At 37.8% G+C, this 25,596-nt stretch overlaps 1 long non-coding RNA gene across 1 annotated transcript in view; it reads left to right on the forward strand.

Moving 5' to 3' along the window:
- The window catches only part of LOC147001939 (uncharacterized), a 94,494-nt gene extending 72,125 nt beyond the window's left edge, over positions 1-22,369 (forward strand). Inside the window, exons 2-3 of the long non-coding RNA XR_015044756.1 lie at positions 18,153-18,303; positions 22,342-22,369. This is a non-coding gene — a long non-coding RNA (uncharacterized LOC147001939). The remainder of the gene's footprint in view (positions 1-18,152; positions 18,304-22,341) is intronic.
- Positions 22,370-25,596: the final 3,227 nt, after the last annotated feature.

Below are 25,596 nucleotides of genomic sequence, written 5' to 3' on the forward strand. Positions count from 1 at the left end.
CTGCCTCAGCGGCTCTGTGGCTCCTGCCTGCCCCAGAAGCTGTCTGCCTCTGTGGTCCTCACTCTCACCTGTACAGACTAAGTTCGGCGGAGTCCCGGAGCCAAGATGGCGCTCCCTGCAGGGCAGATCACTGTCCTCCGGCTGGGAGGGTGCCGGATGTCTGTGGCCCCAAAAGGGTGCTGCCTTAGCGGCTCTGTGGCTCCTGCCTGCCCCAGAAGCTGTCTGCCTCTGTGGTCCTCAGTCTCACCTGTACAGACTAAGTTCAGCGGAGTCCCGGAGCCAAGATGGCGCTCCCTGCAGGGCAGATCACTGTCCTCCGGCTGGGAGGGTGCCGGATGTCTGTGGCCCCAAAAGGGTGCTGCCTTAGCGGCTCTGTGGCTCCTGCCTGCCCCAGAAGCTGTCTGCCTCTGTGGTCCTCAGTCTCACCTGTACAGACTAAGTTCAGCGGAGTCCCGGAGCCAAGATGGCGCTCCCTGCAGGGCAGATCACTGTCCTCCGGCTGGGCCCTTCTGTTTCTAATTTGTGGAATAGTTTGTGAAGAACTGGGATTAGATCTTTTTTGAAGGTCTGATAGAACTCTGCATTAAACCCATCTGGTCCTGGGCTTTTTTGGTTGGGAGACTATTAATGACTGCTTCTATTTCTTTGGGGGATATAGGGTTGTTTAGATCATTAACCTGATCTTGATTCAACTTTGGTACCTGGTATCTGTCTAGAAACTTCTCTATATCATCCAGGTTCTTCAGTTTTGTTGAGTATAGCCTTTTGTAGAAGGATCTAATGGTGTTTTGGATGTCTTCAGGATCTGTTGTTATGTCTCCCTTTTCATTTCTGATTTTTTTAATTATAATGCTTTCCCTGTGGCCTCTAGTGAGTCTGGCTAAGGGTTTGTCTATCCTGTTGATTTTCTCAAAGAACCAGCTCCTCGATTTGTTGATTCTTTGAATAGTTCTTCTTGTTTCCACTTGGTTGATTTCGCCCCTGAGTTTGATTATTACCTGCCTTCTACTCCTCTTGGGTGAATTTGCTTCCTTTTGTTCTAGAGCTTTTAGGTGTGTTGTCAAGCTGCTAATGTGTGCTCTCTCTAGTTTCTTTTTGGAGGCTCTCAGAGCTTTGAGTTTTCCTCTTAGAAATGCTTTCATTGTATCCCATAAGTTTGGGTATGTTGTGGCTTCATTTTCATTGAACTCTAAGACGTCCTTAATTTCTTTCTTTATTCCTTCCTTGACCAAGGTATCATTGAGAAGAGTGTTGTTCAGTTTCCACGTGAATGTTGGCTTTCTATTATTTATTTTGTTATTGAAGATCAGCCTTAGTTCCTGGTGATCTGATAGGATGCATGGGAAAATTTCAATATTTTTGTATCTGTTGAGGCCTGTTTTGTGACCTATTATGTGGTCAGTTTTAGAGAAGGTACCATGAGGTACTGAGAAAAAGGTATCTCCTTTTGTTTTAGGATAAAATGTTCTGTAGATATCTGTCAGATCCATTTGTTTCATAACCTCTGTTAGTTTCACTGTGTCCCTGTTTAGTTTCTGTTTCCATGATCTGTCCATTGGTGAAAGTGGTGTGTTGAAGTCTCCCACTATTATTGTGTGAGGTGCAATGTGTGCTTTGAGATTTACTAAAGTTTCTTTAATGAATGTGGCTGCCCTTGTATTTGGAGCATAGATATTCAAAATTAATAGTTCCTCTTGGAGGATTTTACCTTTGATGAGAATGAAGTACCCCTCTTTGTCTTTTTTTATGACTTTGGGTTGGAAGTCAATCTTATCAGATATTAGAATGGCTACTCTGGCTTGTTTCTTCCTACCATTTGCTTGGAAAAATTGTTTTCCAGCCTTTCATTCTGAGGTAGTGTCTATCTTTTTCTCTGAGATGAGTTTCCTGTAAGCAGCAAAATGTTGGGTCCTGTTTGTGTAGCCAGTTTGTTAGTCTATGTCTTTTTATTGTGGAGTTGACACCATTGATATTAAGAGATATTAAGGAAAAGTATTTGTTGGTTCCTGTTATTTTTGTTGTTAAAGTTGGCATTCTGTTCTTGTGGCTGTCTTCTTTTAGGTTTGTTGAGGGATTACTTTCTTGTTTCTTCTAGGGCGACGATCCTGTCCTTGTATTGGTTTTTTTCTGTTATTATCCTTTGAAGGGCTGGATTCGTGGAAAGGTAATGTGTGAATTTGTTTTTGTCGTGGAATACTTTGGTTTCTCCATCTATGGTAATTGAGAGTTTGGCTGGGTATAGTAGCCTTGGCTGGAATTTGTGTTCTCTTAGTTTCTGTATGACATCTGTCCAGGCTCTTCTGGCTTTCATAGTCTCTGGTGAAAAATCTGGTGTAATTCTGATAGGCTTGCCTTTATAAGTTACTTGACCTTTTCCCCTTACTGCTTTTAGTATTCTATCTTTATTTAGTGCATTTGTTTTTCTGATTATTATGTGTTGTGAGGAATTTCTTTTCTGGTGCAGTCTATTTGGAGTTCTGTATGCTTCTTGTATGTTCATGGGCATCTCTTTCTTTAGATTTGGGAAGTTTTCTTCTATAATTTTGTTGAAGATATTTGCTGGTCCTTTGAGTTGAAAATCTTCATTCTCATCCACTCCTATTATCCATAGGTTTGGTCTTCTCATTGTGTCCTGGATTTCCTGGATGTTTTGAGTTAGGATCTTTTTTCATTTTCCATTTTCTTTTTTTGTTTTGCCGATTTTCTCTATGGAATCATCTGCACCTGAGATTCTCTCTTCCATCTCTTGTATTCTGTGGCTGATGCTCGTATCTATGGTTACAGATTTTTTTCCTAGGGTTTCTATCTCCAGCGTTGTCTCACTTTGTGTTTTCTTTATTGTGTCTACTTCCCTTTTTAGGTCTAGTATGGTTTTGTTCATTTCCATCACCTGTTTGGATGTGTTTTCCTGTTTTTCTGTAAGGACTTCTACCCGTTTGGTTGTGTTTTCCTGTTTTTCTTTAAGGACTTGTAACTCTTTAGCAGTGTTCTCTTGTATTTCTTTAAGTCAGCTATTAAAGTCCTTCTTGATGTCCTCTACCATCATCATGAGATATGCTTTTAAATCCGGGTGTAGCTTTTCGGGTGTGTTGGGGTGCCCTGGACTGGGCGAAGTGGGAGTGCTGGGTTCTGATGATGGTGAGTGGTCTTGGTTCCTGTTAGTAAGATTCTTACGTTTACCTTTCGCCATCTGGTAATTTCTGGAGTTAGTTGTTATAATTGACTCTGTTTAGAGATTTTTCTTCTTGTGATTCTGTTACCGTCTATCAGCAGACCTGGGAGACAGGCTCTCTCCTCTGAGTTTCAGTGGTCAGAGCACTCTCTGCTGGCAAGTTCTCCTCTTACAGGGAAGGTGCACAGATATCTTGTGTTTGGACCTCCTCCTGGCCGGAGAAGAAGGCCCAAAACAGGACCTTTCCCAGAAGCTGTGTTGCTTTGACAGCTCACGGAAGCTGTCAGCTTCTGTGGTGCACACTCTCACCTGTGCAGACTAAGTTCCTAAGTTCGGCGGAGTCCCGGAACCAAGATGGTGCCCGCTGCTCCTGAGGCACAGGGTTTCCGAGCCAGGTGGACACCTTTCTTCTGGCCGGGAGGGTGGCCGGAGATCTGCGGCCCGAAAAGGGCGCTGCCTCAGAGGCTCTGTGGCTCCCGCCTGTCCCAGAAGCTGTCAGCTTCTGGGGTGCACACTCTCACCTGTGCAGACTAAGTTCCTATGTTCAGTGGAGTCCCGGAACCAAGGTGGTGCTCCCTGCTCCTCACATTTTTAAAAGTGGAAATGTTAAGAATATATGGTTTCTCTTTGCAAATTAAAAGTTAATTAACAAAGAATAAAAAGGCCCAGATTTGGCCAATGTGCTATGAATAGTTAAAACAACTTATTTATTCTCTTCCTGTCTGTGACAGTGTCCATCGCTCTTCCTCCTCCTCCACAGTATTTTCTCTAGAATGGAGATTTTAGTGTCATGTCTTATTTCTGTCTTATTTCATGTCTTATTTTTATAAATAACTCATTATTTATAACCTACTTGTTGACTACTATGATTATCCAACTCATGCACTCAGTTTGATATGCGTTATTCAATCAAAGCACTCACTTCTATTTGTGTAACTTGGGGTTAATTTTTGCCTATGCACAATTCTGACATTAGTCATCTACAAGGGTAAACAGTATTTTGATATCTATATCTTTACGATGATTCACTTAATTTTCCAGCTGAAAGTGAGGTGATCTTGAAAAAGATTCTGGGTCTACTTTACATGCATGTGCGTGTGTGTGTGCCTGAACTCAGGTTTTCACTCATTACACACAGTCATTTTTTTCCAGCCCACTGATATATATATATACTCTTACATACACACACACACACACACACACACACACAATTAAATGTGTTTATGACCACTGCCCAACATACTCTTACAAAAAATTTAAGCTTGTATTATTCTAATTCAGACAGAAAGATTGTTTGTTTAAATTGTGCCTTGTGCCTTTTATATTTGGTACTATTTATAGCTTCATTGTAATGCTTTATGTTTAACTTATAAAGTCCTCTTCTTCAAAATTGATACAATAATTATTTCTATTTTTGATTTAAGTATTATTGCATTATGATTAGAAAAGATACATAATTTCAATTTATCTTAATATGTTAACATTTAAAAACACATTTTGAGTAAATAGGCTTACATCACATTCTTCTTTCCCTTTTATACCCCAACTCCTCCCAGAGAGCCCCCCTTCAAAACCTGCAGTACCTTTCATTTTTATCATATTCTTTAAAATTTATAGAATATTGTACCAATAAAAATGAGTATTATAAAAGTTGTTTGATATAAAAGAACAATCAATTGAACAGTTTTATGTAGATGTTTGTCTACAGCAATACTGAAAACACATGTTTTTCTCAATATAAATTTTAAATAACTCCAAATATATTAACTATGTATTTTAAAATAATATGTCACTATTAGTTTTTTTAAATGAACATAGTCTTTTTGTTTGTTTATATTTTTGTTTTGTTTTTAGTAGAGCTTAAAATCTTGGCTCTTACTGTAGTATAGACGCAAAATAAGAACAGTTTTTAGACATTGGAATTCATTGTAATAAGGCTGTACTTGAATGTCCCTCACATCACCAAAGGATTTTACCTCCATAGTAGATAAGCTAAGAGTTGACAGTTCTGCAGTACCATGGAATGAATTGTAGGCATGGTTTTTGGAAACAGATTTCCTGCTACAGTCAAAGCTATTTGACTTGAGTGATTTTAGTCATTCTCAGCTTCCAGGGAGCAGGTTACATTCATTTAATAAATGATGTGTGTATTAAGATTGTCTATCCATGTAGTCATTCATCAACTGTTTCAATGAACAATGGTTCTGCTTGATGGGTGGCACAGATGTTAGGTGAGAGTAAGATTCTGGTTCATTGGCTGTGATGATTTTGAAAAGTATTCTTCTCAGAATAAGGGCAATTTATAGGCCGGCGGTGGTGCACATGCCTTTAATCCCAGCACTTGGGAGGCAGAGGGAGGTGGATTTCTGAGTTCGAGTCCAGCCTGGTCTATAGAGTGAGTTCTAGGACAGCCAGGGCTACACAGAGAAACCCTGTCTCAAAAACAAAACAAAACAACAAAAAAAACCCCCAAAACCAAAACAAACAAAAAAGTAACTTATAAAGTCCTCTTCTTCAAAATTGACATAATAATTATAAATATCAAGCAAAACCTTCAGTCTCAATCTTTGCTATTCTCTTTCAAGCCACCTCCCAAATTAATTACCTACATTTCTTTTGGCTGTATAAATAATTTTGAAATATATAAGGTGTTTTGAAAACCATAATATAGTATAAAACATCAAATAAACAATCCTATTAATAGAGAGGCTGAGATAGGAGAAGCATGATTTTAAGACCATTATGTGGCACACAGCAAGACCATATCATGTACAAACAAGCAGAAAGTGTACATGGATTGTACAATATTGGACCTATTTCTCCCATTACCAAATTAGAGAGACCATGGGATGATAGCCAACAAATTTCTAATTACTCATATTTTTGAATTTCAATCGATTAGGATATGTTGGTATATTAATTTTCATATTAAGAGATATTAAGGAAAAGTGATTGTTACTTCCTGTTAGGTTTCTTGTTAGAAGAAGAATTATATTTTCATGGGTTTGTTGAAAAATTACTTTCTTGCTTCTTCTAGGGTGTAGTTTCCCTCTTTGTGTTGGTGTTTTCCATTATCCTTTGTAGGACTGGATTTGTGGAAAGATAATTGTATAAATTTGGTTTTGTCATGGAATATCTTGTTTTCTCCATCTGTGGTGATTGAGAGTTTTGGTGGGTATAGTAGCCTGGACTGGCATTTGTGTTCTCTTAGGGTCTGTATCAGATCTGCCCAGGATTTTCCTTTCATAGTCTCTGGTGAGAAAGAAGTCTGGTGTAATTCTGATAGGTCTGCTTTTATATGTTACTTGACCTTTTCCCATTACTGCTTTTAAAATTCTTTCTTTGTTTAGCACATTTTGTGTTTTGATTATTATGTGACAAGAGGAATTTCTATTCTGGTCAAGTCTATTTGGAGTCCTGTAGGCTTCTTATATGTTCATGGGGATCTCTTTCTTTAAGTTAGGGAAGTTTTCTTGTATAATTTTGTTGAAAATATTTACTGGCCCTTTAATTTGGGAATAGTCACTCTCTTCTATCTATTCCTATTATCCTTAGGTTTGGTCTTCTCATTGTGTCCTGGAATTCCTGGATGTTTTGGATTAGGAGCTTTTTGCTTTTTGCATTTGCTTTGATTGTTGTATCAATATTTTCTATGTTATCTTCTGCACCTGAGATTCTCTCTCTTCCATCTTTTGTATTCTGTTGGTGATGCTTGCATCTATGGCCTTTGATTTCTTTCCTAGGTATTCTATCTCCAGAGTTGTCTCCCTTTGTGATTTCTTTATTGTTTCTACTTCCATTTTTAGATCCTGGATGGTTTTATTCAATTCCTTCACCTGTTTGATTGTGTTTTCCTGTAACTCTTTAAAGGGTTTTTGTGTTTCCTCTTTAAGGGCTTCTAGCTGTTTACCTGTGTTCTCTTGTATTTCTTTAAGGGAGTTATTTATGTCCTTCTTAATGTCCTCTGTAATCATCATGAAAAGTGATTTTAGATCTGAATTTTGCTTTTCCAGTGTGATGGTGTATCTGTGACTTGATAAGGTGGGAGAATTGGGTTCTGATGATGTCAAGTAACCTTGGTTTCTGTTGCTTATGTTCTTATTCTTTCCTCCTGCCATCTGGTTATCTTTAGTGCTACCTGCCCTGGCTATGTCTGACTTGAGCCTGTCCTTACTGTGATCCTGGTTGTGTCAGAACTCCTCCAAGTCAAGTTGTCGCTGTGAGCCTGTGATTCTGGGATCCTGAGATCCTGAGATACTTGGTGAGTCTGAGCTCCTGGGAGTCAAGCTGCCTCTGAGACCCTGAGATCCTGGTATGACCAAGCTACTTAGATCCTGTGCTGCTCTGATCCTGGGCATGTTAGAGCGCCTGGGAGTGGAGCTGCCTCTGGGTGTTGTAGGGCTGCCTGTGGAGTTTGTGGCCAAGGTTTGCTCAGGGCGCTGCCCCAGGCAGATGGGAAGGAACCCCATGCCACTGGTCTGGTGGAGTTTCTGCATGCCTGGGTCCTCCTACCAGTCCTTATTACTCCCAGTGTTGGGGACAAATGTTGTGTCCTCCTCACATCTGATCCTCTGATCCTGGGTATGTTGGAGCACTTGGGAGTGGAGCTGCTTCTGGGTGTTGTGGGGCTGTGCTCTGCCTTTCATTTTTTGAAGGAATATATATCTATAGCCTAGTAAGTATTTTCCAATGTTATTTCATTGCTTTCTGAGGAATACAATTAATAGATCCTAATTAATTATCTTATTGGAACCTAACAACATCTAAATGACACTAAAGGGCTTTCTTTTGTTTATGTACCCCATTCCAAACAAAAATCTAGAGTATATAATATGATAATAAATTGTTTCTACCAGATGTGGTGTGTGTGTGTGTGTGTGTGTGTGTGTGTGTGTGTGTGAGAGAGAGAGAGAGAGAGAGAGAGAGAGAGAGAGAGAGAGAGAGAGAGAGAGGAGAGAAAATGGGGAGGGGGAGGGGGGAGAGGAGAAAGAGAGAGCAGGCTATTTGCTGTATAGTGCTTTATGAGTAAGGACAACTCTTGAGATAATTAATCCTAAATGTTATTTACTGTTTAAAGATGTATATAGCAATAATAGTGAGTTCTATAGTTCTGTGGGCATTTACAATTTTGTAATCAAAGCCAAGCTGAAGTGTCTTATGTTCAAGTAATTATAAGATATTAAATATTAAAGCAACATTTTTGTTGGGGATCATGAGATTGTACTAAATTCCGCAAATTTCTTCAATAGCATTACAGGTGCTACCCCACAAAGAACCTTCGAAGAATGATCTCGAAGCTCACATCCTTTAATTGCTTTCTTAAACATGGAGATTAATGATTAGAAGATATCATTTAGTTGTACAATTCTGGTTTTCTTGCTGTTCTCTGAGTTGGATGGTCCCAAGTATTTGTTAATAGCATATCTTTGTTATCAAGTTATCATGAAAAAAAGACAGATAATAAATTGAAGAATTACAATACTTTGAACAGGAAACAATAATAAACCTCTCTCTCACCATTATTTCTGTTATTACAGTACATTTTGTGCTACAAGTGAGTGACTTAATTTTTTACTAAGCCAGCATGCACCAAACAGAACAAGGCAGAGAGGACCATTGTTATCTATGGGCTGGGATGCTTAATGGAATTAGTCTTTTAGTGAAAGAATCCTTGAGCAAGGTTCTCAACTCATTAGCTTGTACTCTTAAAAGCTCGGAGTCAGTGTTTCTGTTGGGAGCAAGTTACATCTGTCTATTGTGAAGGTCAGAGTAAATGGAAGCACCAGAGGAAACATAGTCCTACACCTCAATAGGTTTTTTTCTAGTTGAACATCTGTTCTTGTCTTTAGAATCAGTGTTAATATCACAGGAAGTAAGAGCTATTTCCTAGGCTGGTGTGTTGCCCAACACCACATCCCGAGGTGCTGTAAGAGAAAGAACAGCTGTGAAGGTACTGGCACCTGCTGCTAGGAGCTTGTTTCTACGATGTTTACAATTCAAGGTAGGAAATTGTGGATGTAAAAGACTTGTATTTCCAAAGGATTCTTTAAAAAAAGTCACAGAAGCAGAAACACTTATATCGCGTATAAACTAAAATATTGAATTATGCTGTTAAGGGATATATATATATACACACACATATATATGCATATATACACATACACACACACACATATATGAAATTTGAAAATGCTCACCAACTCTATTGCGAACAAGACTTTGCCTTAAGTATTTATAATATTTTACTTCTCTAAAACAGTCATCATGGAGTATTGATGGTGTATTTGTTTCAGTGAACACAAAGCTCTGAGATGACTCATCTTATATAAAATTTCAGTATTGTTTTTACAGGCAATGCTTCACTTCATGAATTTGTCGCATCCTCTTTTGTTCACTGGTGCCCATGATGAGAAAGGTCCCAGCCCCAGCAACAGTGTTATGTATGGGGATATGGATCAGTTTCACAAAGGAGCCAGTGAATCCCCTTAGGAGCAGGTGCTATTGCTATGGCCTTGGCAATCTTCTGGAATTCTTTTCTATGAATTTTGGTGCACCTTTTAACTAGATGAGTTGAGTTCTTTGAAAACTGCTGACTTGGCCTAACAAACTGCATTACCTGATCCATGTCTATGGAATGGCAGTTTGAGAGGATAGAGGCGCATAGCACAGGACATATTATTTTCATATAGCCTTTTGTATCATAAATCTTTAGTTTTGTAAAATACCTAACACAATGCAAATACTCTTCATATAGCTGGTATGTCACATGCACATACACACACAGGTGCTGATGTCATTGACCAAGTTTTCTTTAAACTTTTTGTCTTAAAGCTTCTTGCTATCCAATAATGGTGCAGAAAAAAAATAAAAACTTCACTTCAAGTCTTAACTATGTTTGTGCAACTTACACATCTCTATGAGACTATTATATTCCAAGAAGTCTGGAGCTTACCAAATGAGTAAAACTGACTTTTCACCCTCAAATATCTTACAACTGATAGAGTCAGAGGGGGAGAAAACCCTTTTACTGTGTGTATGGCATTGCATAAGCATGTTTATAGAGGTACACACTAAAGAAAGAAATGACTCAAAGTCAACCATGATTGGTTGATGTGATAGGATTTCTACAATATCTTTTAGAGTTGGTAAAACAGCTGCATTCTACTTCCAGATTGAATGGCATGCTTCCAGGGTATCTTATGTGTGTGTGTGTGTGTGTGTGTGTGTGTGTGTGTGTGTTTGTCTTTATTATTACATTTATGTTCTGACATTTTAAATCTTTACTCATGTGGTTGTTCCAATAAACTGGTGGATGCCTATATCAAAGAGGAGGTCTATATCTTTAAAATATCAGTGTAATTTAAGACTCGGTACAGTGCCCTACATATGGGATGTACTCACTATTTGAGTGTGAGTGCATGACTTTATTTTTACCAACTTGACTTGACCTGTGATGTTGTGCAGATACCTTGAGATGCTGAACTACATACCCTTTCCTTATTAGGTAAAAGATTTCTAGAAGCTTTCACTCATTAGATGCTTGTATCTTAAGGAAATTCTCTATCGCCTGCTTTTATTTTCCTTCAAGCAAATTTGTATCTATTAGCTATTTCCATTTATCATACTTTTACCTGGAAAAAAACCTAGCAATTTCTTCTACACACACGCGCACACACACACACACACACACACACACACACACACACACAATGAGTTTCATACCTTAAATGTGATCCCTTTTGCATTGGCCCATTAGTATAAACACATATTTGCCAAATGAGAAATTGGCATTACTTGATCTATTTTTATCATACTAATCTTTATGATCCTTTATTTCTTTGATTTATGTTAGCACTGTTAGAGTCGTTCAGTGTAGAGAAAGTAGATCTTTAGCCAAAACTTTTGTTTTCATACTTGTAGTCTTTCATCTTTTCATAGATATCAATGTGTTCTAGGAAATCTATCTGATAGGCATAGTGAGTTTGACATTTTGGTGTATTACTTCAACTCATAGAAAATGTTTAGTAATAGACATCCATCAAATATTTCCCCTTAATTCAGTCCAAGTCATAAATTACATTATCAGTCTCCATCATCCTGTTGTGTTCCAGGCAGAGGCCATATTGAATACTTGACATTTGGTTTTGTCTTTATCTCCTCATTGGAATAGAAAGGTTGCACAGGTGAGAACCTGAGATTACTCTTCACTGATTGGCAGTTCTCTGTGTTTTAGAGTCTAGGAGGATAATGTGTGTGGTAATTTAACTCATGTTGACCTTCTTATTACTTCTACAAATTCTTGATTCCATCTTCTACAAATGGATTCAGCATTTTCTATTCTTTCTCTTATTGATGAGTTGATCTTTTAACATTGTGTCCACATTTCCTTGCCCCCTTTTGCTGGTTCTTTGTCTTATGAGCATTTCATATTATTTTTATTATATCACTAAATGAAAATTTAAAAGTAGCTTGTAACATAAATAGTAAATTAGCTCATCGGATTCACCTCTGATAACATTCAATAAGGCCATGAGTGGAAAAGAAGACGATGTTACTATTTAAGGTCTGTAGTCACAGTAGGGCTAAGTAACTGACAGACACTCTGCTTAAGAACTGTGATTTTCTTGAAGTGAAAAATCTAACTGATCATATCAGTGTTTTTATTGACACCTGGTAATTCAAGACTGGTTATTTTTAGTTTGACTATGTCACATAAAAAAGGATTCATGGGTCACACTGGACAAAGTTGGGTTCATTCCAATTGGTGTGGCTATAGGCATGATTATACTATTAGAAGCTATAAAATTGGATAGATATCTTAAAAGTAGTTTGTTTATATGTTCATGATATCACATATTTTATTTTCTAAATCTTTTTCACTTTAAGTAGCATCATTAAAAATTGTGAAAAGAACTTCCCAACTTCGTCCACTCAAAATTCTTTAAATGTAATCAAGCTGCCTTCTTTGCATAACCTGAGTGTTCGCCTCATAAGACTCAGCAATATTTCATGAAACCCTGGAGAAGAGAGGACTTTTCTTCATACAGCGCAGCAAAGACAAATAGATGAAGGTTGGCAACTTCCAGACATATTCAGAAGAACTAAGTATCAGGGACGCAAACATGGGACATAGAGAATTCCTGTTTTTTTTCTTTGCCAAGTTCCCACTGTTTCTTCAGTCAGATCAGAACTACATTGCTAATGATCCCACCATGGCAAGTGAATAGATAAATGGAGTTTAACTCTGTTTTGTGAGCTCTAAAAAGAAAGAGACACCATAGATTTTTTAAAATTGATCCAAGCCCAAGTTCAATGTGTTTAACTAGGAAACTGTTCATTCAAATGAAAACCAAGAAGGTTCTCAGACCTAGTGTGTCTGAGACAGCAGAATCAATTCTAAGCACAGCAGTTTTGCTTAGTAAATGTTGCACAGAGCTTGTGCAAGTCAATGAATGTTAAGAATCAGTGACATGCTCCTCATGCTTCAGGTCCTATTTCTGATATCCTCAAGGTAAAGTAAATATTATGTTATTGTAAAATTAGATTGACCTTCTTAGCAGTCAAGAAGAGAATACCTTTCTGAAAATTCAGGTTTCATTCTCAATTGTTACCTTTAATATTCAATTAACTTATGCATGTTAGCTAATCTTCTAAAAGACTGAGTATTAAAGGTCCTGCCAGTTAATCATATTTTACTGCACTCAGCTTTGTCCTACATATTTCATATATTTCAGAGTAAATCTTCTTTATTGATTTAGGTCTTATAGAGTGACATTTTGCTTGGTGATAATTATTGAAAAGGGATAAAGCAATATTGAAATGGACTTCTACAATTTGTTCTAGAAACAAAAGATTTTAAAATGATATCTTGATGTTAGGAAGAAAACTACAGTAAATGTGCATTTCTTCACAGATTCTTTAGACCACATCTGATTTGTCAAGCTTCCATTCCTGAAAAGATACTGGCTCCAAATGCATGCAATGTAACCTGTTTGCAGTGTACAGTGCTTTGTTATCCATGTTTTGGTAGATAAGATCGCGATTTAATAGTTGTCAGTCAGTATAAGCCTTTGACAGTATCTTTATCTAGTAATCACTACTTCATATTAAGCCCTTATTCAACGTGTCATCTCACTTGGTTTGCCCTTTGATAGTAGTTTACAGTCTTCTCTAATTTTTCCCACCAGGTTCCCCTAGCCAGGGAATGGGGGATCACAAGAAATTATACCCTCTTTTTCTATACTAATATGCAATGTGTACTTCTTTACATTGTAGATTTCAGCATGAGGTGATGAACATTACCTAAGTCATAGTCAAATCATGAGTTCACTTAGAGAGAACAAATGTTATAGACGTAGGTATTTTATTAATCTTAACCCATGAATCTTAATAGGCTAGATTATAGAGTATTGTAGCAAAGATATGACTGTAATAGATTTATTTGAAATATAATCTTATTTCTGTGCCATCTTTATTTGATATACACAGATATATAAATATTAGACTACTTTGTCGGGTACTAGATCAAAAGCTGTCTCGAAAATCATCACCAAGGGACCAGAAAGATGGCTTGGCAGGGAGAGAATTGGCTGCTCCTGCTAGTGACATGGTTCAGTTCCCAGCAACCACGTGGCTGCTCACAGCCATTCTTAATCCATTCTCGGGAGTTACAGTGCCCTCATTTGGCCTCCACAGATACCAGACACAAACAAGATGCACATACATACATGTGGGCCAACACTCATACATATAAAATAAAAGTGAAAAATTATTTTTGTAACAATAGTACATAAAATCAATATAAATAATAGTAAATAGTAAGTAAATAGTAAAAAAGAGTAGAAGAAAAACCTATCCTTTTCCAACATGTCCATTACGAGTCATCATTTGATATGAACAACTAATTTGAATGTTATGTCTGTCTAAAGTTCTAGAAATAAATTCAGTTGCACTTAGAGTCATTGTATAGTTTTGCTTTGATGAATGAAAAAGTAAGTATAGAAATACGTTCATTTTAATGTATTGAAAAATTTATTTCAAAGTAAGTAAATATTGTCTGATTTCTCCCTTGTATAAGTTACGCAACTTCTATGAATCATGTTTTGTTTTTTCTTTTCTATTTTGCTTCTGCTTCTACTTTGAGTCTTAATTTAATTTCCCAGATTCTTATTCCTCAGTTCAAATATTAACTTACTTAGGAACATTAAGACTTTATCCTTGAATCTGAACTAAGTGCTCTAATAATGAAAGGTTTGCCAGTAGTGAATGCCCTATATCAAATTTAAATGAACAACCATGTGTTTGATTTCATCCATATGAAAGGGAATGATGTTAAAGTCTCAATTATTGTTGCACTGGAGGTGTCGCTACTTCAATATTATTTTGTATACAATTGGTCTTTCTGCATGAAACTTTGCTTAAGAGCAACTGATGTTACTGGAGTCAATTTGTGAACTGATAGCAGTTTTGAGTGTTCACCAGCATGGAATATCACTCCAGGTATGTGTTCCTTCCAGGTTTCTTTAATAAATAATAGGTTTTAGCATAGAGAATGTATACATATTTTTGAGGTTTAGAAAATAGTTTAGACTATCTGGTGATATGTAAAGTAATATTACTTTAAATTTATAAAGTTGTTTGCTCATATTATATGGTGGTGGTACCTCTTTTGCCCCTTTGGATGTTATTTGTTTGGTTATCACTATATTTCTTCTTCTTTTTTTTTAGTTGTTAATGCATATATTTTAATATCTGAAACTTTGTTCAAAGCAACTGCTTATTTTGGCTTAGGCGTTGATGACAGTTTGTTAGAGTTAAAAGCTAAAAGTAATAACAAATGTATAAATTTTTTAATACTCAAATTTACCTGGAAAACCAAATTCAGACTATCCTGATTTCAAGTTTGTGCCATACTTTCTTATATACTATAGGTATATATTAATTTAGCAGTTCTTACTGTAAATGCAAGCTAGAGAATTATATTGATTTTGGATAATTATTATAAATTTCATCAGTATTTTTTTGTGCTGAACAGTGTTTAAGTGGTTGACATACCTAGGGTTATTTGTTTTATAGGGCTCTGAGTTAATGTTGTAACTATTTAAAGGTGAGGAAGGCCAAGAGTAGTTGAGTAACGTGGCTCCTTGTGGAAGCAGAGGTCAGACTGCACATATGTATATAGTGCTAAGCAGGGGCTTATGAGTACTTCAGTCATTCTTTAATAAAACTAAGCCTGTTGACTTCAGCTTTTCCTCCATCTAGTCTCAGTACCAAATATATTCTGGGGAATCAAAATGACCATTAATATCCAAGTCAATTTTGGAAACGAGTAGAAAAAGAAAAAAATAATAACATTGAAAAAAAAATCTGGAAATTGCCTTGGAAGTTGTGGTTTGATTGATTGTCCCTGGGTGGGATGTGTGTGTTTCAGGCATCAGACCTTAGTTGTTATTTCGCTTCAGCTAGTGGAGATTCTCTTACTCACTTGCCCCTTTTGCTTTTCATGTGTCCAGAGCATGTTTAACAGTATGTTTGGTAGAGAAGTGACAAGTATTCCATTTACTCTTTCTTATAATGAAACAGTCTCTGACAATTTAATCTGCCTCTGTTCTTATTTTTTTCATTTTTTTATTAGGTATTTTCCTCATTTACATTTCCAATGCTACCCTATACCCACTCCCCCAATCCCCTACCCACCCACTCCCCCTTTTTGGCCCTGGCGTTTCCCTGTACTGGGGCATATAAAGTTTGCAAGTCCATTGGGCCTCTCTTTCCAGTGATGGCCGACTAGGCCATCTTTTGATACATATGCAGCTAGAGATAAGAGCTCTGGGGTACTGGTTAGTTCATAATGTTGTTCCACCTATAGGGTTGCAGTTCCCTTTAGCTCCTTGGGTACTTTCTCTAGCTTCTCCATTGGGGGCCCTGTGATCCATCCACTAGCTGACTGTGAGCATCCACTTCTGTGTTTGTTAGGCCCCGGCATAGTCTCACAAGAGACAGCTATATCTGGGTCCTTTCAGCAAAATCTTGCTAGTGAATGCAATGGTGTCAGCGTTTGGAAGCTGATCATGGGTTGGATATGGCAATCACTAGATGGTCCATCCTTTCGTCACAGCTCCAAATTTTGTCTCTGTAACTCCTTCCATGGGTGTTTTGTTCCCAATTCTAAGAAGGGGCACAGTGTCCATACTTCGTTCTTCGTTCTTCTAGCAAATTGTATTTTATATCTTGGGTATCCTAAGTTTCTGGCCTAATATCCACTTATCAGTGAGTACATATTGTGTGAGTTCCTTTGTGATTGGGTTACCTCACTCAGGATGATGCCTTCCAGGTCCCTTCATTTGCCTTGGAATTTCATAAATTCATTCTTTTTAATAGCTGAGTAGTACTCCATTGTGTAAATGTACCACATTTTCTGTATCCATTCCTCTGTTGAGGGGCATCTGGGTTCTTTCTAGCTTCTGGCTATTATAAATAGGGCTGCTATGAACATAGTGGAGCATGTGTCCTTCTTACCGGTTGGGACATCTTCTGGATATATGCCCAAGAGAGGTGTTGCTGGATCCTCTGGTAGTACTATGTCCAATTTTCTGAGGAACCACCAGACTGATTTCCAGAGTGGTTGTACAAGTTTGCAATCCCACCAACAATGGAGGAGTGTTCCTCTTTCTCCACTTCATTTCTAGCATCTGCTGTCACCTGAATTTTTGATCTTAGCCATTCTGACTGGTGTGAGGTGGAATCTCAGGGTTGTTTTGATTTGCATTTCCCTGATGATTAAGGATGTTGAACATTTTTTCAGGTGCTTCTCTGCCATTCGGTATTCCTCAGGTGAGAATTCTTTGTTCAGTTCTGAGCCCCATTTTTAATGGGTTTATTTGATTTTATGGAGTCCACCTTCTTGAGTTCTCTACATATTTCTTTTTTTTTTAAACTAATATGTAGAAGCTTGCCAACCTTATCAATAACCAGTTTTGTTTTATTGATCATGTATATCTTTCATTTTACTTTTGTTTATCTACATTCTGGATTTTATTTCCTTCAATATCCAGTCAGTGTTTTTCAGTCAGTAAATATTTTATATGCATTGTAAGGTTGTAAGGTTTATTTCAAATCTATTTTTGGTAAGTACATTTATTCCTATAACCCTTTCTATTAATATATTTTTAAGTAGAATATTTAGCCAATGTGCTGTCCTGAAACTCAGAGTCACCTTTTCCAGATGCTGAGACTTCAGGTATGTGTATCTGTGCCTGGCTTAATACTACATTTTGATGTTTAACTTTTCAAGGCTTTTATTTCTCCTTTATATTCTGAAATACACAGTGATCATTTCGAAGCATGTTATGTAAGTCCCATACATTTTTACTTTTCCCACTGTTCTTCATGTTCTACTTATTCTATGGTAGCCTGAGAAGATTCTTGTTCTAACTGAAAATAAAATTAATGAAGCCTTGACCTTTGATCTGTTCTGGATGATGGACCATGCACCAATGGGAAGAGTGTCCCATTTTGTTTCTGTTGGACAAAAATGTTCTTTAAATGCCGAATAGGCTCCTTTGTTCTAATGTAGTTCAACTCAGGTATTGATTTTCTGTCTATACAAACAGGGAGTGAGTGATGTTGAGTTTTCAAGTATTATTGTCTCTGTCTTTTCTCCAATAATATTTTATGTATGTAGTTTGTAGCCTCCCCCAGCCTTGAGCAGGCTGGCTTAGACCTGTTCTGCAGCTGTGAACTAGCCCACCTAGGGTGGAGTCTTCTGACCTAGATAAATCTATTGTTCTGCCACCTGTGCGGGTTTTCTCCAAGATGCTGCTGCCCGCTGAGAGGCTGAACCTGTCTTCACCAGCCTGGGTGATCAAGAGCCTGGTGTGGCTGGGGATGGGCCTTCCCCCTTATAAGCTCAGACTCTTAAGTAGACTTTGGGCCTTGACCAGTATTTTTGTCTTGGTCTTGTATTTCTCTTTCCACACAGGCCCAGCCTCCCTTTCAGGAACCCAGTTCCTGTAGCTGTGGGTGGCTACAGATGGCGCCTTGAACATGGGATTGAATATGGAAAGGCCAACTGAGGGAACGCTGTCTTGGTGGAGCTCCACAGGAAAAGTAAGAAGATGGTATTAGGCACGGTAAGCAACATTTTGTATTCATGCTAGCTTTAAACTTCATCGTTTTGAAATTGTTGTTGTAGGTGCGAAAGGATATGGGCTAAGTTGGGACAGCGTTGACCCGGCACTGATTCCACTTAGGGGTTGACAGTGGAAAATGGGGTCAGAAAATTCTAAACAGTCATTTGTCCGCAGCCTTCAAGAGCTGTTTCAGGTGAGAGAAGTAGCGTTTGAAGAACAATTGTTAGAAGACTTTTCAGATCAGATAGATTCTTGCTGCCCATGGTTCTCAGGAGAAGAACTTTAGATAAGAGAACCTGGAAGAGAATTGGAGAAGCTCTGAGAAACACACAGGCAGATAATTTCACCCTCTGCCTCTGGGCACTTATAAAAGATGAAGAGACCTCACAGGCATTAGACAGTGCCCAGGGAGAGCTTGAAGAATCTCAGGAAGAACGCCTGCCAAGGAGGGTTTTCTCAGACAAGGGTCCTCTCAACCCTAAATTAGAAAGGTATAGAGATCCTAATGATGAGCTAACTTTAGATGAGGAAGCTCATTCAGAAAAAGGAGCCACCAAATATTATGTTGAGGATTGGCCTACTTGTGAACCTTCTGCTCCACCTATGGCCTCTACTGTAGGAGATGCTACTCAAATGGACATGCAACTAAGTAAATTAGAGTTTGAAATTAAGTTGCAGAAATTGACTAATGAGCTACAGGAACAAAAAAAGGTGTCAAATACAGGGACGAACAGCTATTCTGAGGTATACTACTAGAAAGAGCTGTAGTCAGGCTGGAGAGAAAGGGCAGGATACATCTGATGTGCTAGCTTTTCCTGTAGTTGAGATAATTGACCAGCAGAACAAGAGTCAGACAATATCAGACTTTGGAGTTCACGGTGATAAAGGAGTTAAAAACATCTGTGGCACAGTATGGCCCTACAGCTTTTTACACAAGCATTATTGGAAACTGTGATGGAGTCAAATTTAACCCCCCAAGGTTGGAAGACTCTATGTTAGGCTCCCTTGTCAGGAGGAGATTTTTTACTTTGGAGTTCTGAATGGCATGAAGAGAATGCTCAGACAGGTAACCCAGATTGGGATACTGATATGCTTTCAGGAGAAAATCAATATGAAAGCAATGCTAATCAGCTTGGGTTTCCTGTTGGAGTGTATGCTCAGGTTGCAATGGCTGCCCAAAGCGCTTGGAATCAGTTACCGACTAAAGGGGATCTCAGTGGAAGTTTAGCCAGGATTCAGCAGGGCCCTGGTGAGCTTTTCCAGGACTTTGTGGATAGGCTATTGAAAGCAGCTAGTAGAATTCTTGGAAGATTCTCAAATGGGAAATCCTTTTGTTACACAATTGGCTTATAAGAATGCTAATGCAGCGTGTAGTACCTCTATTTGGCCACACAGAGGACAGACAGACTTAGCAGGGGTAGATTTGTCTTTGTGCAGAGATTGGGCTTTCATATAATCAGGGCTTGGCCTTGGCCGCTGCTTTGCAAGGAAGCACTGTGCAAGGAATGCTTGCACAGAAATGAGAGAATAACGCATGTTTTAAGTGTGGAAGTTTGGGTCATTTTAAAAATGGTTGTCCTAGGAATAGAGTGGGCAATCCGGCTATGCCCCAGTAGTTTGTCCTCGATGCAGGAAGGGCCAGAGACTGTAAAACTATGACAGATATTCAGGGTCATCCCATGTTGGGAAACAAAAAGAGGGGCCAGTCTTAGGCCCCGAGACACCCACAGCAAGCAGCTTATGAGGCCATGAAGCTTCTGCCCAGCCAAGGAAATCTGTTTAGAATTTATCAGGGCAACCCCAGAAAGTGAAGGATTGGATCTAGGGTCCACCACTCATGCAGTATTATCCCAAAAAACGGGAGTTCAAACTCCGCCTACAGGAGTTTTTGGACCTTTACCTGCAGAAACTTGGGGATTTCTTTAAGGGTGAGGCAGTTTTATTGATAAATGGGACCTCATGAGACTGAAAAGCTTCTTCTCTAAGGCAAAAGACACAGTCAATAGGACAAATCGGCAGCCCACAGATTGGGAAAAAAATCACTAACCCCACATCTGATAGAGGTCTAATATCTGAAATATATAAAGAACTCAAGAAGCTAACCTCGAAAAAACCAAACAACTCAATCAAAAAATGGGGTATAAAACCAGAGAGTTCACACAAGGAATCTCAAATGTCCGAGAAGCACTTAAACAAATGCTTAAAGTCCTTAGTCATCAGGGAAATGCAAATCAAAATGACCTTGAGATTCCACCTCACACCAATCAGAATGGCTAAAATCACAAACTCAGGTGACAGCACATTCTGGCGAGGATGTGGAGAAAGAAGACCACCCCTCCATCGCTCTACTGAAACTGGCACAACCAGTTGGAAATCAATCTGGCAGTTCTTCAGAAAAGTGGAAATACACCTATCTGAAGACCCAGCTATAGCACTCTTGAAACACTATTTTATTAAATTAACGTACACAGTGTATGGAGAGTTTAACTATTCTAGTTTGTCACTTATGAGTATTTATGAAAAAATTCAAAACTATTTAAAATATGCTAACTAAAATTTTATTAACTATTTTAAATATCAAATGCTATGAAAATTGGTCAGTTGATAAGTTTGTAGAATGGATTAAATCATAAATGGCTTATTGTCTTCTTGAGAAAACAAACTACTTCTGTCTTTCAAAAATGAACACTCTTCTTTTATGTGTTTAGTAGCAGGACTGCTGAAGTATAGGAAAGTCTGCATTTCATGTTTTCATGCATGTGTCATTTCATCCCGATCCTCACCCTTCCGTAGCCTGCTCCTGAGCCTCTGTCCTCTGCCCAATCCTCTTCCTTCCCCTGTAGTCCCTCTTTTGCATTCATGTCTCTTTCCCCCCAGATCATGTGTATGAAGGAAAACACACTTGCCCTTCTAAATCAGGCTTCCCATTATTGTCTTCTAGTCATTTTCCTGCAAACACATGTACTTTACTAGTCACCCACTGATAGCTACCTAGATTAATTCCGTAATTTGGATAAAGATAGATAGATGTACATGTTTCTTCATTGTGTATAGATTTTGAGTTTTTGAGAAACACCTAGAAACAGTATAGCATGGTCATATGAAAGTTGTAATCTGAAATTCCAAGATACCTGTATATTGATTTGTACAGTGGCTAGACCAGTCTATATCCCTACCAACAATATACAATTTTTTTTCCCTTTCCCCCATACCTTATCAGTGAGCTCTACATGCTGATAAAATGCTTCAAGGTTCTGGGTTCTGGCACTACAAACAATAAACATAATGAAAACCTTCCTGCTATATGACTTAACATCAAAATATTTTTCTTTCTCTTTTGTAATTTTAACACACTAGAAAACATTTTGAGAAGACAGAGTTTGGTCTTCTGGATACAGTCCAGATATGGTGCTTAAATTGATGGATAACATATATGGAATAATTTGAGAAGTGTTTTGGAGTAGGGAGAGAAACGTGTGATCTGAAGATAACTGTTGCCAGGGATTCAAGCCTCCTTCCCTTCACACGTAATCTCTCAGTGAACACATTTACATTTTGAGTCATTGGATTTGGGAAATCAAATTATTACTAGTCTGCTGGCTAAATTACTCTTTCCATCTGCTAGGACAATGTCATGATCATTTGAGCCCTAGCTTCATATTAGCAGAAATTATAAATCACAATGTCTTTAAATTCTGTCAGACTGTATAAAGTATGACCAAAATAAATATTTGTACCAGATTTGCCTATCTTAAAAGGAAGGCAAAATATAAATTTAATTTAAGTTAATCAAGATGAAATTAAAGCACACTGAAGATTATGGTATCCGATGCACTGTCTTGGTAGCCACGTGTCTTTTCGATGATCTTTTTGGTTCAGACTTTTGAGAACAAAGAGACTTCAGCTTTAATGCATAGCCAAACAGTGGGGACATTTATGCTCTTTGTTTAATTAGCATGACTCAATCTACTCTTAAATAATGTTAATACTTTAAGTGCATTTGTCAAGCTTCTTTGCTCATTGGTTTCTTTGTTGTAGCAGAGAAGACTAGTCCTGAAGCCACTGAACGATGACTGATCACATCTAAGCATCATAATTTGATCTCTACATCACTTGTAAACTTTGTAAAGAACACCAGGGAGACTGAAATAAAGGAAGCGTGGTGAAGTTCTGTAGGAATCTTTCATCTGCATTCTCTATCGTCATTAGAATGAAAATCCCACTCATTCTATTCATTAGCATACACAAGAATTTCATTCTAAGTTATTGATTGTTAAATATTTCAGTGCTTCTTATTTATATGAAGGATTGTGATGATGTTGCATACAAACGTGTCACCTTAAAATTGTGTGTTTTTAGAAGTTTCCCCCACATAATGATACAAGCATGTTTACTCTTAGGTTTCATGCCAGTTTGTATCTTTTCTTTCACATAGTTTGTTCACTCTTTCTTATGCATTCACCTAAAAATAATTTTGAAAGTAGTCTTGTCTACTTTTACTGCAGGGTTCTACACAGCATGTGCACAAAGCACACACCTGTTGTTAGTGTTGTCATATCCACCGTTTCAAAATCTTCTCTATCTTCTATTTCTCCTTGATCAGTGTGTGTAGACTATGGGGATTGCTCCTGGAGAAGCACATCTGAGTAAAGACCATAGAGAAGGTAGAGGTTATTGTGTGGAGTCTGCTCTAGTTTGGAAAAGTAGTTCAGATTTATATGCACTGACGTTGACAAACACAGTCAAGATACCCCATAAAATACTGGCATGTGAACTTTCTTGAAGCAACAAATGAGGAATGGAAACTTAAGAAGGAAGGAATTAGCTGTACGACAGACAACCTAGGTTGTTTGTCAGGAAATGGTCAGGCAGAGCATGGGCAGGGAGGATCATGGCGAGATTCTGAGCCAGATGGGTAGAGTCTGATCAGCAGAGCTAAGGAAGTTTAGGTTTTTATTAAAGGAACTGTTCAGAAATCTTGAGTCAGATCATAGCATTTCTGCATATTGTCTGAAACATTACATTTTAATTGAATTCTTGTGTTCTCAGTTTAAAAACATTTTATGAAATGAAACTATTTATTTAGGTCTTTTTAAATCACTGTAATTTGTGCAATCCCTAGGGTGCAACTATTTGTAATTAGACTTTAATATTTGTATATGTGGTGTATACATGTGTGTGAACATGAGTTTGCAAGTTCATTTCTCTGTGTCTACAAACAACAGGTGGAAGAGGGTTTAGGGGAACAGATTAAAGAATAAGAAGCTCAGTCCCCATGAAGATGCTGATCAGCCTAAGTAGATTATCACATTGTAGGCAGATTTCCCAAAAATCATTCTATGCCTTTCCAAATACTTATTTCCATATCATTTATTATGTATGCTAGGATCTGTATTTGAACTCACATATTTACCCAATTTAAATGTGGGTTTATTTACGTAATTAAAATGATTGTTTTAACAAAAATAAGGTAAAAACAAAGAAGAGTATTATGAAGAAAATTAATACAACTAATACAACAGCACTTATGGAGAATGTTCCCTATAGAGTGTGGGTGTGTGAGTGCCTCAGAGCCTTAGAGGTCGTAAAGTACTTACTGGGGTGAACTCGGCTCCTTAGAACTAGATGGTGAGCAGAGCAGGCTCTGACTTCTCAGTCAACCTACGACTGATGATATTACCACTGTTTCAGTAAGTTTTTACTTCCACATATCAATTACCATAACTGGATTGCCAGTGCTTATATTTTTTTTATTAGGATGAATGATTCTAATTTTTCTGGAGTTTCCTAAACCATTTAGTGTCTTCTGTATTGCCACTTTCTTATGCACGAAGTCTACTTTACATGGGGTGAAAAAGAAAAGCCAGGGACTTACTGCTATTTATTTTTTGGTTCTGATGTGTTTCACTGTTTTTCTGCCTTTTGTCTGTTGCCCAGTTCCCTGTGCTTATTTTTATGTAAAAATATCACTTCACTGAATGTAGTGTATGCAACAAATAAGAAAAAGTATGTTTGCATTTTTGCAGTTAATGAAATTTACTGCACATAGATTTTACATAATAATATGAAATGGTTATTGACAAATAAGGAGATTTAGGAAATTGAGGAGACAGTTCAGCCAGTAAAGTGATACCTTGCAAACAAGAGGACCATGCTTGGCAGAAAAAAATCCAGATGTGGTAGCACACACCGTGTAATTCTAGTGTTAGGGAGGCGGACACATGTGGATCCCTTAGAATTGCTGGCCAGCTAACCTGGCCTAATTGATCATCCAAGATCCCAGGGAGAGAACTTTTCTCAAAAATAATGTTGGACAGCACCTGAGGAATAACACCCAAGCTTGACTTTTGACTGCTATAAGCATATATCCATGTGCACATATATGAACACATATGTGCATGCACACATACATCTCTGTACTAGTCTTCTGACAACTTCAAACCAAGTTAACGGGTTATCTTTCACAGGTTTTCATTCGGAGTTATAAAAGAAACTTATACAAGAGTAGTGATAATGTGACTTGTCTCTTCAAGAGAAGTGTCTGCATTAGTCTGTCTTGAGGCAATTCTGACCAATAGAATAAGGTTTTATTGGACTCTGCTGAAAGACAATGCTATTTTTATGGAGGATTCCTGCTTACTTTTAAATTTTTTTTATATAGATGATATTATGCCTCCTAACATGTTGTAAATGTTTAGTAGTTCATCAGCTGTTTGGCTGAAGGTCTTCCATACAGATAGAATCCCCTCTCAAAAGTAATCATTTGAAAGGCAGTTTGAGTTTATTTTCTTATGTTCTTTGACAGGTAAATAGTCCCAGCCCTAGAGTAGAAACCCATAATCCACAGATTCCCCTGATGGGCAGCCACAAGAATTGCTTGGCTGCATGGACTTCAACATTTTTTTGCAGCAAAATCATACATATCCAAATGTAGAATCTGGCAATTTGGAATACCATGTCGATGTGAGGCGTTCCCAAGGGGCCTCTGCCACTCTCACGGAGCACTCCTGGGTTACAGCAGTAACATGGTAGGCAGAGCTCTTCAATAGTCATAACAAAATATGATCTGTAAAATATTTTGTGTTCTAAGTAATACAAGTATAATATAAAACAGGTGACTAATATTGCTTAACTCTTTAAGTATACCATATGTGATAAAATATAGCCAAATTGTAATTATTTCCATAAAAAAGCAGATACATTCCAATATTTCAAAACTATACTGCCAGGGTCATGAACTCAGGCTATACACATGATGCACACTAATGTTTTGCATTACTATTTCTACTTTAT

Source organism: Mus caroli, unplaced genomic scaffold (assembly GCF_978045245.1).
Source record: "Mus caroli unplaced genomic scaffold, Mus_caroli_1 scaffold_12, whole genome shotgun sequence".
Lineage (NCBI taxonomy): Eukaryota > Metazoa > Chordata > Mammalia > Rodentia > Muridae > Mus > Mus caroli.